Source organism: Salvelinus fontinalis, unplaced genomic scaffold, assembly GCF_029448725.1.
Source record: "Salvelinus fontinalis isolate EN_2023a unplaced genomic scaffold, ASM2944872v1 scaffold_0454, whole genome shotgun sequence".
NCBI classification, from domain to species: Eukaryota; Metazoa; Chordata; class Actinopteri; order Salmoniformes; family Salmonidae; genus Salvelinus; species Salvelinus fontinalis.
In genome coordinates this window covers 6,139-21,050 of record NW_026600663.1, presented here as the reverse complement: position 1 = coordinate 21,050, position 14,912 = coordinate 6,139, and positions in this window count along the sequence as shown.

Genomic DNA, 14,912 nt, shown 5'->3' with positions numbered 1-14,912 from the left:
CGGCTCTGTAGGCTCATGGCAGACGGGCGGCTTTGCAGGCTCATGGCAGACGGGCGGCTTTGCAGGCTCATTGCAGACGGATGGCTCAGACGGCGCTGGGGAGACGGATGGCTCAGATGGCGCTGGGGAGACGGATGGCTCAGATGGCGCTGGGGAGACGGATGGCTCAGATGGCGCTGGGGAGACGGATGGCTCTGGCCGGATAAGGCGCACTGTAGACCTGGTGCGTGGTGCCGGAACTGGAGGCACCGGGCTAAGGACACGCACCTTCATGCTAGTGCGGGGAGCAGGGACAGGGCACACTGGACTCTCAAAGCCTACTCTATACCTGGTGCGTGGTACCGGCACTGGTGGCACCGGGCTGAGGGCAAGCACATCAGGATTAGTAGGGGGAGAAGAAACAGTGTGTACAGGGCTCTGGAGACGCACAGGTGGCTTAGTGCGTGGTGCCGGAACTGGAGGCACCGAACTGGATACACGCACTACAGGGAGAGTGCATGGAGGAGGAACAGGGCTCTGGAAGCGCACTGGTAGCCTAGTGCGTAGTGTAGGCACTGTAGGTACTAGGCTGGGGCGGGGAGGTGGCGCCGGAAATACCGGACCGTGCAGGCGTACTGACTCTCTTGAGCATTGAGCCTGCCCAACCTTACCTGGTTGAATGCTCCCGGTCGCCCGACCAGTGCGGGGAGGTGGAATAACCCGCACCGGCCTATGTAGGCGAACCGGGGAAACCATGCGTAAGGCAGGTGCCATGTATGCCGGCCCGAGGAGACGCACTGGAGACCAGACGCGTTGAGCCGGCCTCATGACACCTGGCTCAATGCCCAATCTAGCCCTACCAGTGCGGGGAGGTGGAATAACCCGCACTGGGCTATGCACTCGTACAGGAGACACCGTGCGCTCTACTGCGTAACACGGCGCCTGCCCGTACTCCCGCTCTCCACGGTAAGCCTGGGAAGTGGGCGCAGGTCTCCTACCTGCCCTTGGCCCACTACCTCTTAGCCCCCCACCAAGAAATCTTTGGGTGTTACTCACGGGCTTTTTGGGCTTCCGTGCAAGACGCGTCCCCTCATAACTCCGGTTCCTCTCACTCTTTTCCTCCGCTCTCCGAACTGCCTCCAGCTGTTCCCATGGACGGTGATTAACTTTAGCCCATGGTCCTTCTCCGTTAAATACTTGCTCCCAACTCCACAAGTCCTGTAAACTCTCCCGTTGCTCGAAATTCCGCTGCTTTGCTCTGGATTGGTGGGTGATTCTGTAACGGCGGTCCTCCTCCTCTTCGACCGAAAAGGAGGAGTATTGAGGGAACCAAGGCGCAGCGGAGTTTGAACACATAATTTATTAAAGAAAACACGAACTTGACTAAACTAACAAAAACAACAAACGGTGTAGACAGACCTAGACGACGAACTTACATAAAACAAGAAGAACGCACGAATAGGAAACATAGGCTACACAAATAAACGAGGAACAAACAAACCGAAAACAGTCCCGCGTGGTGTACAGACACAGACACGGAAGACAATCACCCACAACGAACACTGTGAAAACGCCTACCTAAATATGACTCTTAATTAGAGGAACGCCAAACACCTGCCTCTAATTAAGAGCCATACCAGGCAACCCAAAAAACCAACACAGAAACAGAAAACATAGAATGCCCACCCAAACTCACGTCCTGACCAACTAACACATATAACAAACGAACAGAAAGAGGTCAGGAACGTGACAGGAAGCTTCTTTAATGTCAAACATGTAAATTACCGCAGGGCAGCTCTCTAGGCCTTCTACTCTTTTCTATTTTTACCAATGACCTGCCACTGGCATTAAACAAAGCATGTGTGTCCAGGAATGCTGATGATTCAACCATATACACATCAGCAACAACAGCTAATGATGTCACTGAAACTCTTAACAAAGAGTTGCAGTCTGTTTTGGAATGGGTGGCCAGTAATAAACTGGTCCTGAACATCTCTAAAACTAAGAGCATTGTATTTGGTACAAATCATTCCTTAAGTTCTAGACCTCAGCTGAATCTGGTAATGAATTGTGTGGCTGTTGAACAAGTTGAGGAGACTAAATTACTTGGCATTACCTTAGATTGTAAACTGTCATGGTCAAAACATATAGATTCAGTGGTTGTAAAGATGGGGAGAGGTCTAGCCGCAATAAAGAGATGCTCTGATTTTTTGACACCACACTCCAAAAAGCAAGTTCTACAGGCTCTAGTTTTGTCTAATCTTGATTATTGTCCAGTCGTGTGGTCCAGTTCTGCAAGGAAAGACCTAGTAAAGCTGCAGCTGGCCCAGAACAGAGCTGCACGTTATGCTCTTATTTGTAATCAGAGGGCTGATATAAATACTATGCATGCCAGTCTCTCTTGGCTAAGAGTTGAGGAGAGACTGACTGAATCACTTCTTCTTTTTATAAGAAACATGAATGTGTTGAAAATCCCAAATTGTTTGCATAGTCTGTAAGGGAATTCTGCCCTATGTGCACACAAGAGACCACAGGAAAACGTATTTGATCAGAGGTTAGTTTGTTTAATAAGGATTGCAACCCGGAGTTTACACTTACGGCAATTTGCAAGCAAGACACTCAGTTCAAAAGATGGTGTTTTCCCTTTTTATCCCCTACTGAGGATCACCCCGCCCAGGGTGATGTCCCTTAACTTTAATACCATATAAGCTCATAATTAATAGTTGCTAATACAAAGATGTCTCTGCTAGGCGGAGTTCAGCTTATTGCGTTATTGGCAGTTAGTTTCCCAATCACTCTTCCCCTTATTGCTATCATGTCAGACTGGAAGTAAGACTGGAACATAGTATCAACAGGAACTCTTAGTTCCCTTTATCCATCTGTTACCTAAAATATAGTTTCAACACATAGACATCTGACTTTGTACAGTTGACCTTTTCATTCACTTGCAAGGTGTCAACCACTGATTCTTAATCTCAAGCTAAAGCAAAACATGAACCATTGTACTTTTGTCATCACAGGTGTTCCTGTAATGTACAGATATCATCAAAGTTCTTACAAGTCAACTTACACACAGCTCTGACACACACACTTATCCCACCAGACATGCCACTGGGGGTCTTTTCACAGTCCCCAAGTTTCCAGAACCAATTCAAGAAAGCGTACAGTATTATATAGGGCCCTTATTGCATGGAACTTCCTTCCATCTCATATTGCTCAAATAAACAGCAAACCTGGTTTCAAAAGACAGATAAAGCAACACCTCACGGCACAACCCCTCTCCCCTATTTGACCTAGATAGTTTGTGTGTATGCATTGATATGTAGGCTACGTGTGCCTTTTACAAAATGTATGTAGTTCTGTCCTTGACCTGTTCTTGTCTATTGATGTGCTGTATTATGTGTCATGTTTTGTGTGGACCCCAGGAAGAGTAGCTGCTGCTTTTGCAACAGCTAATGGGGATCCTAATAAAATACCAAACTCTGTTATTCTCTCTGAGCTCAGAAATAAAGAATCTTGGTTTGACTTGGACTCCAGCAGATCCTTATTTTATAATATCCACCACAACTCTCCCACGGATTGCTGTTTATCATTGTCTCAGTAAAGAGTTCTTTGTTTTACTTTCCAATAAACATTGTTTCCACGTCAAAATAAAAAACATCTTTAACATAATGAACCTTCACTATCTTCATCCCTAGACTAGCAACATTAATTATTGTCTATTGTTATTCTCAGTAACCTTCCTGGCCATATGAAATCCTAGCTAAATACAATGTTCCCTACCAGTTTTCATGTCTTTGGTTATGCAAACGTTTGTTTATTTAATTATATTTCTCATTGAGATTATTTTTTTTTTTAATTCTGTATGGGTCACGCATTGCTTTGGTCATATGTTCCCTTATGGGTCAATGATTTTAATTAGAATATAGCAATTATGCTTTCTCCTCAATCACTTACAGTTTCTTTGGAAAGTATTCAGACCCCTCGACTTTTCCCCATTTTGTTATGTTACAGCCTTATTAAAAAATGTATTAAATGAAACAATTTCCTCAGCAATCTACACACAATACCCCATAATGACAAAGCGGAAACAAGTTTTTTATACATTTTTGCAAATGTTTTAAACACAAAAAAATTATTTACATAAGTATTCAGACCCTTTGCTATATGAGACTCATAATTGAGCTCAGGTGCATCCTGTTTCCATTGATCATCCTTGAGATGTTTCTACAACTAGAATGGAGTCCACCTGTGGTAAATTCAATTGATTGGACATGATTTGGAAAGACACACACCTGACTATATAAGGTCCCACAGTTGAAAGTGCAGACCAGAGCAAAAACCTAGCCATGAGGTTGAAGGAATTGTCCGTAGAGCTCCGAGACAGGATTGTGTTGAGGCACAGATCTGGGGAAGGGTACCAAAACATTTCTGCAGCATTGAAGGCCCCTGATTTAGCCCCCTGCAGTAAAAGGTTATTCATGGAGTAAAATTATCTTTTTAAGTCATTAGTAAAGGGCACATCGTTAAGAATACAATTATCTTTTTTTTTGTGGTCCATATCCTCTCAGTCATTTATTCCTTCATAAACAGAAAACAGATGTGTACCTCAACACAACATGTGTGCAAGGGCCCCTCTAGGTTCACAACCTCTTGACCATTAAATCTGGATAACTGACAACTATTTTTAAAAGGGTAAAAGTGATCTGTTTAGGTCGTCAGTAAAGGAAGCATAGTTAAAGAGTACAATGAACCTTTCAAAGAGGATGGTGTGCGGCCTCTGGGGCATTTTTGGGGGGGTTGACTGAGACATCCCTCGGACACTCTTTTATGGGGGGTAAGATGTATCTGTTTAGGTCATCAGTAAAGGGGACATCTTAATATTACAATGACCCTTTCAAAGACAGAGACATCCCCCAGACATCTCCCCTATAACTATTTTTGAAAGGGTGAAAGTGACCTGTTTAGGTCGTTAGTAAAACATATGTTTTGAAAGACACCTGGGGGTCCAGGTTGTTAGTTATTTTGTGTACATATAGTTCCCCTGTGTGTAAGAGCCCCCCTAGATTCACAACTTCTTGACCCTTAACATTCCCAGCCAAGGGGAGAGACAGAGGGAGAGAGATAGAGGGAGAGAAAGAGAGAGAGGAAGATTTAATTCAATGAAAGTAAATTACATTTTCTTTCAAATCTTTTATTTTTTTCAAAAACTTTAGTACAGACAAACATACATATTACAATTATTAAAGTTTACTATGTAATATTAAATACTAAATTATGTCACTAATGTTTTATTACTAAAGAACTTTATATAAATCACACGTTGTTATTATTACATGTAGAAACACCACATGACAACAACATGGTAGCAACCCCACATAACAACAACATGGTAGCAACCCCACATAACAACAACATGGTAGCAACACAACATGACAACAACATGGTGGCAACACAACATGGTAGCAACACCACATAACAACAACATGGTAGCAACACAACGTAACAACAACATGGTAGCAACACAACATGACAACAACATGGTAGCAACACAACATGGTAGCAGCACAACATGTTACAAACATTATTGGGCACAGACAAGAGCACAAAGGCAAGAAGGTAGAGACAGCAATACATCACACGAAGCAGCCACAACTGTCAGTAAGAGTGTCCATGATTGAGTCCTTGAATGAAGAGATGGAGATAAAACTGTCCAGTTTGAGTGTTTCTTGCAGCTTGTTCCCGTCGCTAGCTGCAGCGAACTGAAAAGAGGAGCGACCCAGGGATGTGTGTGCTTTGGGGACCTTTAACAGAATGTGACTGGCAGAACGGGTGTTGTATGTGGAGGATGAGGGCTGCAGTAGATATCTTAGATAGGGGTGAGTGAGGCCTAAGAGGGTTTTATAAATAGGCATTAAACCAGTGGGTCTTGCGACTGGTATACAGAGATGACCAGTTTACAGAGGAGTATAGAGTGCAGTGAGGTGTCCTATAAGGAGCATTGGTGGCAAATCTGATGGCCGAATGGTAAAGAACATCTTGCCGCCCAATGTATCCTACCTTGACTATATCCAACCCAACTCCATGTGTTGCCACTATCATGTATCCTACCATGACAATATCCAACCCAACTCCATGTGTTGCCACTATCATGTATCCTACCATGACTATATCCAACCCAACTCCATGTGTTGCCACTATCATGTATCCTACCATGACTATATCCAACCCAACTACATGTGTTTCCACTATCATGTATCCTACCATGACTATATCCAACCCAACTCCATGTGTTGCCACTATCATGTATCCTACCATGACTATATCAAACCCTACTCCATGTGTTGCTACTATCATGTATCCTACCATGACAATATCCAACCCAACTCCATGTGTTGCCACTATCATGTATCCTACTTGGCTGAAGCTTTGATCCAGTGGAAGAAGTATTGAGGAGCAGGGAGGTTAAAGGTCACTTCGGGATACAGCTGTTACTCTACACTATCCCTAGATAATCCAGTAATGAGAGAAACTGAATATAATATTTAGGGCCCTATAACATCTCTATCTATATATAGCGTCTGTATCAAATCCGTTATCTTTTCTTTTTTTAACCTAATTCCATTTTCTCCGTCTGGTTTTTCCAGGTTTCTGATTTGTCCCTGTTTTTCTGTTTTTCTCTCTAAATCACACTGTTAATAGAAAAACAACAACATTGGATGTTCTAAGTCCTCAACAAAACTCAAACCACATCAGGAGACCACTTTTGAAATCTACATTTTTTGGGTGTAGATAACGACAACTTGCAGGCAGTAGGTTCAGAATAACTTTGGCAAAAAATGAATTCAAATTATACCACCACCCAAAAGGACACTTCAGAGACAGGAAGGGCAAAGGGGCATGAGCTCTACACAGGCAGAGTCCTATCTGTCCATGTTACCTTTTGCAAAGTGGACACCGCTTCATGTGGCAACAGCAACAATCACATAAATAGTCCATATGCCACTGGGTGAGAGAATTTTTCATTGTATTTGGGCATCATTATGTGAGGTGTTATTATGTGGTGTTAGCGATGAACCTTGGTCAATTTAGCTAGGAATATGCCACCCTCTTCAATCTGTCACCTAATCCTGCCTAATGGGCAGGTCAGCCCTGGAGGAAAGTATTGGCTGTAAGAAGGAAGAGAAAACATAACATCTGGTTGTTTTTTCTCCAATCTGCGTTACCCACTCCAGTCAGCAGATGGCGATATGAGTCTTTCAGGGGATGCTGCTTGCGTGACTTATAACTTGCGTGACTTATAATCTAGTGGACGGGACAGGAGGCTTCTTCAACAGCGACAAAAGGCTTCCGATTTAACCGTGGTGGTTTGTAGCGAACATTAAACTGAAACATTGAAGATCTTTAGACCAATCTTGTGTAAATTACTCCTAGTGTTTTGAACATAATTCGGTTTACTTATCTACTAGTTCATTAAAACCTAATTTGCTTGTTAAATTAGCAAATGTGGTCATTTGTGTATATTAATATTAGTGTGTAGAACACAATTACAATTACGTTAATTCTACCGTAATTTCCGGACTATAAGCCGCTACTTTTTCCCACGCTTTGAACCTCGTGGCTTATACAATGACGCGTCTAATTTATGGATTTTTCCCGCTTTCACGCAGCCAAAAAACTGAGCACCGTAATGTTACGTAAATCGAGCGCGCTCAAACTTCCCATCATTCTGATTACGGTATTCATTTTGTCACCCTCATCATGGCAGAGACACGGAGAAATGCATATGATGCAGTTTTCAAGTTGAAAGCGATCGATCTGGCTGTTGGAAAAGGAAATAGAGCTGCTGCACGGGAGCTTGGCCTTAATGAGTCGATGATAAGACGTTGGAGACAGCAGCGCGAGGAACTGACTCAGTGCAAAAAGACAACAAAAGCTTTCAGAGGGAAGAAAAGCAGATGGCCCGAACTAGAAAATGAGCTTGAAGACTAGGATTTTAGAGGTGGACCATCTTGGTGTCTAAGATTTATGAGACGTAAAGGCCTGTCCATCAGGGTACGGACGAGTCTGGAGGTAGAAGCTTTCAGAATCAAAAGGGAGAAAGATACCATAACATTAAACGTAGAGGAGGAACCTTTTAGAGTAAAAGAAGAAGAGGAGGCTATCTCAATAAAAGAGGAGGAAGACGTTTTGGGAGTGAAACAGGAGGAGTCAGAATATCCGATTAACACCAGTGAGTACTGTCTAAAAACCAGGGGCAAAAACTGCAGTTCTTGAACTAATGTGGGGTTTTAAAGGGGCATTCTACTGAAGTTCTACACTTGAATATATTGTTCAGTACTGTAGGAATTGCTGAAGGGGCAATCGGCCTTTGATACATATATATTTTTGGGACTTTTAAATGAGATGTATTTAATTATCCTTGTTGTCTGTATTAAAGTACACTTCATCTAATATAACAGGCTTTTAAAATGCAAAATTGGTGCATAATTATTATTTGAAGTATCAAAAGGCACCCATTTCATGGAACGACCCTTTTACATTTGCATCACAAACAATATTTTCAAAAAACATAATGAATGTATCCAATTTAGGCCCTTTTTAGACATATTAATAGCTCTTGTAAGATCCATTGATTGCAATAGAAGATCATAAGTTTACTATCTGTTTGATGTTGTCATTCACACAGGAGAGAGACATGACTATCGTGGATCCTCTGGGGAGCCTCAACAACATCCTGATGCTGACGAGGCAGAGAAGAGTCTCTCCAGATCAGAACACCAGATGGTACAGCTTGGTCTGGTCTAGCATACAGCTTGCTCTATCGGGGTCTGGGCTGAGTTTCTGTAAATAACTTTATGACAACAGTGACATCAGCATCCATAATGATATGTGTCTGTGTCCCCTCTTTATGGTTACCAGGACAACGCTAGCCCTTCCTCCCTCCCGGAGTCCCCGTGTCGTGCCTCTCCCGGTAGCGCCTTACTGCTGGGTATGAAGAGGTTGTCTGTGCTGCTGGTGGACTGCAGGAAAACAACGGGGCTGAGTGGAACTGTGAGAGGAGGAGAAGAAAGGATCAGATTTGACTCATCAAAGTAAGTGCTGTAGTTTAGTTTGAACAAATACAATAGATCTGCCCACTGGTATCTGTTACCAGGACAACCAGCAGAGTTCTGTTAGTTGACAGGAAGATAGACTGGTGGATATGGATGTTATGAATATCATAACACTGAAAAAGGATTCTGCTAATGAAAAGAGAGAAACCAATAGACCATATTAAACCTTGATGAAAGTTAGCTTTAGAGAGAAAGTTAAAAGATGATCCAATGTAAGATGCTTGTTTTACAAAAACTTTTCCTTAAAACATGGATGTTACATTGCCTGTCCCAGTCAACCCCCCTATCTTTACAAGACTGTTGAACAGGCAAACTAAACTCAAGACACTGTTAATGAATTAACTAATACTGGAGGAAAGCTGTGATCAGGCTGCCCACTCAAGAGAAAGCTTCGAACTATAACCAGTGCCGTCAACCTAGTTCAGGTTATCAATAAACCTACCAGGGTAGTTACAAACAGTACAGAAATTAAATCATCAACATATTTTGATCATATCTTTACTAATGTTGCAGAAATGTGTTTTAAAGCAGTTTCCAGATTCATCGGATGTAGTGATCACAATTTAGTAGCCATATCTAGGAAAACCACAGTTCCAAAGGCTGGGCCTAATATTGTGTAAAAGAGGTCATACAATACGTTTTGTAGTGATTCCTATATTTTTGATGTAAATAATATTTGTTGGTCCGTGGTGTGTAATGATGAGCAACCAGACGCTGCCCTTGACACATTTGAAAATGCTTATCCCAGTTACTAATAAGCATGAACCCGATAAGAAAATGACTGTAAAAACTGTTAAATCCACGTGGTTTGATGAGGAATAGAAAAATGGTATGGTGTAGAGCAGTGGTTCCCAAATGTTTTATAGTTCCGTACCCCTTTAAACATTCAACCTCCAGCTGTACCCCCTCTAGCACCAGGGTCAGCGCACTCTCAAGTGTTTTATTTTACATCATTGTAAGCCGGTCACACACACACTATATGATACATTTATTAAACATAAGAATGAGTGTGAGTTTGTCAAAACCCAGCTCTTCCTATAAGAGTTCTTATAGCACCAGCGCACAACTAATATAATAATAATAAATGATTTTGCTCTTTATTTAACAATCTTACATATTAAACCTTATTTGTTCTTTGAAATTTGTAAATAACTCACCACAGGTTAATGAGAAGGGTGTGCTTGAAAGGATGCACATAACTCTGCAATGTTGTATTGGAGAGAGTCTCAGTCTAAAATAATTTTCCACACAGTCTGTGTCTGTATTTCAAACATGTCTATACTTTGCCCCTTGATAACCAGCGCGCTTCTGTATTTTGTAAAAGCGCTACATGGTCGCTGCCCATATCATTGCATCGTGCAGAAAATACACGGGAGTTCAGTTAACCGTTTCTCAATAGGGGGTGCTGTTTTCACTTTAAAAATTTCGTTCCTAAATTAAACTGCCTCGTACTCAATTCTTGCTCGTACAATATGCATATTATTATTACTATTGGATAGAAAACTCTCTCTAGTTTCTAAAACCGTTTGAATTATATCTGTGAGTAAAACAGAACTCAGTTGGAGCAATTTTCCTGTGAGGAAGTGAGAAATCTGAAATCAGACAGGCTGTTCTGGGGTCAGTTTATTAATTTGCATGTCTTCTATTGGTCGAGATGCACTGCATACGCCTTCCCCTAGATGTCAGCAAATAGTGAGAATTGGAATGGTGTTGCTAGGCAGATCTGAGGGCATATAAAGGGTTTTGGAACGTGGCGTGCAGTCTTTTCAACATTCGCCATGACGCAAGACAGACCTCAGGATGGTGTTCTGGAAAGCTACCGTTATAGGCCTTAGATATATCGGGCTCTGATTTTATTCGATATAGGTGTTAAAGACATCCTAATGTTGTTATTTTAAACCAAGTTATATCAGTTTATATCAGTATATTGCGATTTTCGGATATTTCTTTGTGCTGCGTTCTAGTGAGTTGGGCACGTCTGGGCCACATGGCTAATGTTTACTGCTAATTCCAAAGTTGAAGGCGACAATCTACAACCGAGCAACGATTCTTTTGGACAAAGGACAACTTGCCCAAGATTCTGATGAAAGCTCATCAAAAAGTAAGAACTATTTATGATGTTAATTCGTTGTTCTGTTGAAAAATGTAAAACTCCTATTCCGCCATTAATTTCGGTGCGGTCTCGCTTTAACGCACGCTGTATGTCGTAGTAACGTTAATTTAAAAAATCTAACACAGCGGTTGCATTAAGAACTAATGTATCTTTCATTTGCTGTCCAACCTGTATTTTTTTAGTCAAGGTTATGATTAGTTAATGATTAGATTAGGTGCCTCTCCCAAGATTTCTCCCAACATTTTGTTGGCAGCTTGGCTTCTATTCTCATTGTATAACCATGATTTGTGCCCCTAAATATGCACATTTTCGAACAAACTGTATGTATTGTGTAATATGATGTTATAGGACTGCCATCTGAAGAAGTTTGAGAAGGTTAGTGAAAAAATGTATATCTTTGCTGGTTTATTCGTTATCGCTATTGTTGGCTTGAATCAATGCTGTTGTGTGGTTGGCTATTGTAGTAAGCTAATATAATGCTATATTGTGTTTCCGCTGTAAAACACTTAAAAAATCTGAAATATTGGCTGGATTCACAAGATCTTTGTCTTTCATTCGCTGTACGCTGTGTATTTTTCATAAATGTTTTATGATGAGTATTTAGGTAATTCACGTTGGTCTCTGTAGTTATTCTAGTTGCTTTGGTGAGAGTTGTGATGGTGGCTGCAATGTAAAACTATGATTTATACCTGAAATATGCAAATTTTTCTAACAAAACATATGCTATACAATAAATATGTTATCAGACTGTCATCTGATGTAGTTGTTTCTTGGTTAGTGACTATCTTTATTTGGTCGAAATTGTGATAGCTACCTATGCAGGAAAAAAATGGTGGGGGAAAAAAGTTGTCTTTTGCTATCGTGGTTAGCTAATAGAAATACATATTGTGTCTTCCCTGTAAAACATTTTAAAAATCAGAAATGATGGCTGGATTCACAAGATGTATATCTTTCATCTGGTGTCTTGGACTTGTGATTTAATGATATTTAGATGCTAGTATTTACTTGTGACGCTATGCTAGGCTATGCTAGTCAGCTTTTTTACTGATGGGGGTGCTCCCGGATCCGGGATTGTGATGAAGTAGAAGTTAACCATTTTCACTGTAGTGTCCAAAACATCTATCAAGCAGTCAGGTATTCCCTTGGCAGCAAGAGCCTCTCGGTGGATTCTGCAGTGTACCCAAGTGGCGTCGGGAGCAACTTCTTGCACGCGCGTTACCACTCCACTATGTTTCCCTGCCATGGCATTTGCTCCATCAGTACAGATACCAACATCAGCAGCAGCTACGTTTGGCTACATATGGACCGTTAGTGGAATTCCCGCAAGAGAGTAACGGTTAATGTGATTGGATGTTAAATGTTTGATTAGGCTACCTGTATTTGACATTGTGTTGTTATTTCGTTGAACCCTAGATGGTTTAATTTGATTTTTGGCAGGGAAACGAGGCTACTCAGGTGAGAAAAAAACCTCACCCAAATGTATAGCCCCGTTGGAAAATATAAATGGACTGTTTGGTAATGTGAATCACATTTTTATTTGGCGTGCCCCAGTTTGGGAATACCTGGTGTAGAGGGAGGCAAAAAAAAAGATGGCAAATAGGTCTGACTGGGAGGGAGATTTCCCACTTCCTGGTTGGATTTTTCTTAGGTTTTCGCCTGCCATATGAGTTATGTTATACTCACAGCCATCATTCAAACCGTTTTAGAAATTTCAGCGTGTTTCTATCCAATATGCATAATAATAATATGCATATATTAGCTTCTGGGCCTGAGTAGCAGGAAGTTTACTCTGGGCACGCTTTTCATCCGAACGTGAAAATGCCCCCTATCCCTAAAAGGTTATTAAAGGAGGAAATAAAAAGTAAGTCAGTATCTGGTGTGGCCACCAGCTGCATTAAAGGAGGACTGTAGCTTCTAATGATGAATTACTATGGAGTCTGATGCTTTAAAGGAGAAGTTTAACCAAAATCCAGAAACTCCTCAGTGATCCCATATATTGAAACTAGTCCAGTGGATTATTTCCCTCTCCCTGTAGTGCTGTACTGAAACAGCTGCAAAACGTGATTCGTGACGTTGCTGGATGCGGGCCTCGCTCTGCTGCTTTGCCAGTTAATTTGTTATTTTATTACAGCTTTGGCCTTTGTCTTTCACCTGGAGTTGTTTATTTATGTCTGAGAAAAAAACACTTATCAACATATACAAAATAAACTCAGCAAAAAAATGTACGGATCTTTTTCAGGACCCTTTCTTTCAAAGATTATTCGTAAAAATCCAAATAACGTCACAGATCTTCATTGTAAAGGGTTGAAACCCTGTTTCCCATGCTTGTTCAATGAACCATAAACGATTAATGAACATGCACCTGTGGAACGGTCGTTAAGACAAACAGCTTGCAGACGGTAGGCAATTAAGGTTACAGTTAATGAAACTTAGGACTCTAAAGAGGCCTTTCTACTGACTCTGGAAACACCAAAAGAAAGATGCCCAGGGTCCCTGCTCATCTCCGTGAACGTGCCTTAGGCATGCTGCAAGGAGGCATGAGGACTGCAGATGTGGCCAGGGCAAGAAATTGCCATATCCGTACTGTGAGACGCCTAAGACAGCGCTACAGGGAGACAGGACGGACAGCTTATCGTCCTCGCAGTGGCAGACCACGTGTAACAACACCTGCACAGGATCGGTATATCCAAACATCACACCTACAGGTACAGGGTGGCAACAACAACTGTCCAAGTTACACCAGAAATGCACAATCCCTCCATTGGTGCTCAGACTGTCAATAGACTGAGAGAGGCTGGACTGAGGGCTTATAGGCCTGTTGAAAGGCAGGTCCTCACCAGACATCACCGGCAACAACGTTGCCTCTGGGCACAAGCCCACCGTCACTGGACCAAACAGGACTGGCAAAAAGTGCTCTTCACTGACATGTCGGGGTTTTGTCTCCAGGGGTGATGGTCGGATTCGCGTTTATCGTCGAAGGAATGAGCCTGTGCTCTGGAGCGGGATTGATTTGGAGGTGAAGGGGCAGTCATGGTCTGGGGCGGTGTGTCACAGCATCATCAGACTGAGCTTGTTGTCATTGCAGGCAATCTCAACGCTGTGTGTTACAGGGAAGACATCCTCCTCCCTCATGTGGTACCCTTCCTGCAGGCTCATCCTGACACGACCCTCCAGCATGTCAATGCCACCAGCCATACTGCTCCTTCTGTGCGTGATTTCCTGCTAGACCGGAATGTCAGTGTTCCTGCAGTACTTAATGCAACTGGTGGCCACACCAGATACTGACTGTTACTCTGACTGTTAATTATGACCCTCCCCCCCTTTGTTCAGGGACACATTATTCCATTTCAGTTAGTCACATGTCTGTGGAACTTGTTCAGTTTATGTCTCAGTTGTTGAATCGTGTTATTTTCCAACAAATATTTACACATGTTAAGTTTGGTGAAAATAAACGCAGTTGACAGTGAGAGGACATTTCTTTTTTTTGCTGAGTTTAGATTGACAAGGGGGAAAACAATTTAATCAATTTTAGAATAATGCTGAAATGTAACAACATTTGGAAAAGGTGAAGGGGTCTGAATACTTACCGAATGCACTGTGTGTGTATACCTAACCAAAATATAAACAACAATTTCAACGATTTACAGTTCATATAAGTCAGTCATTGCAAATAAATAAATTAGGCCCTAATCTATGCACTTTAC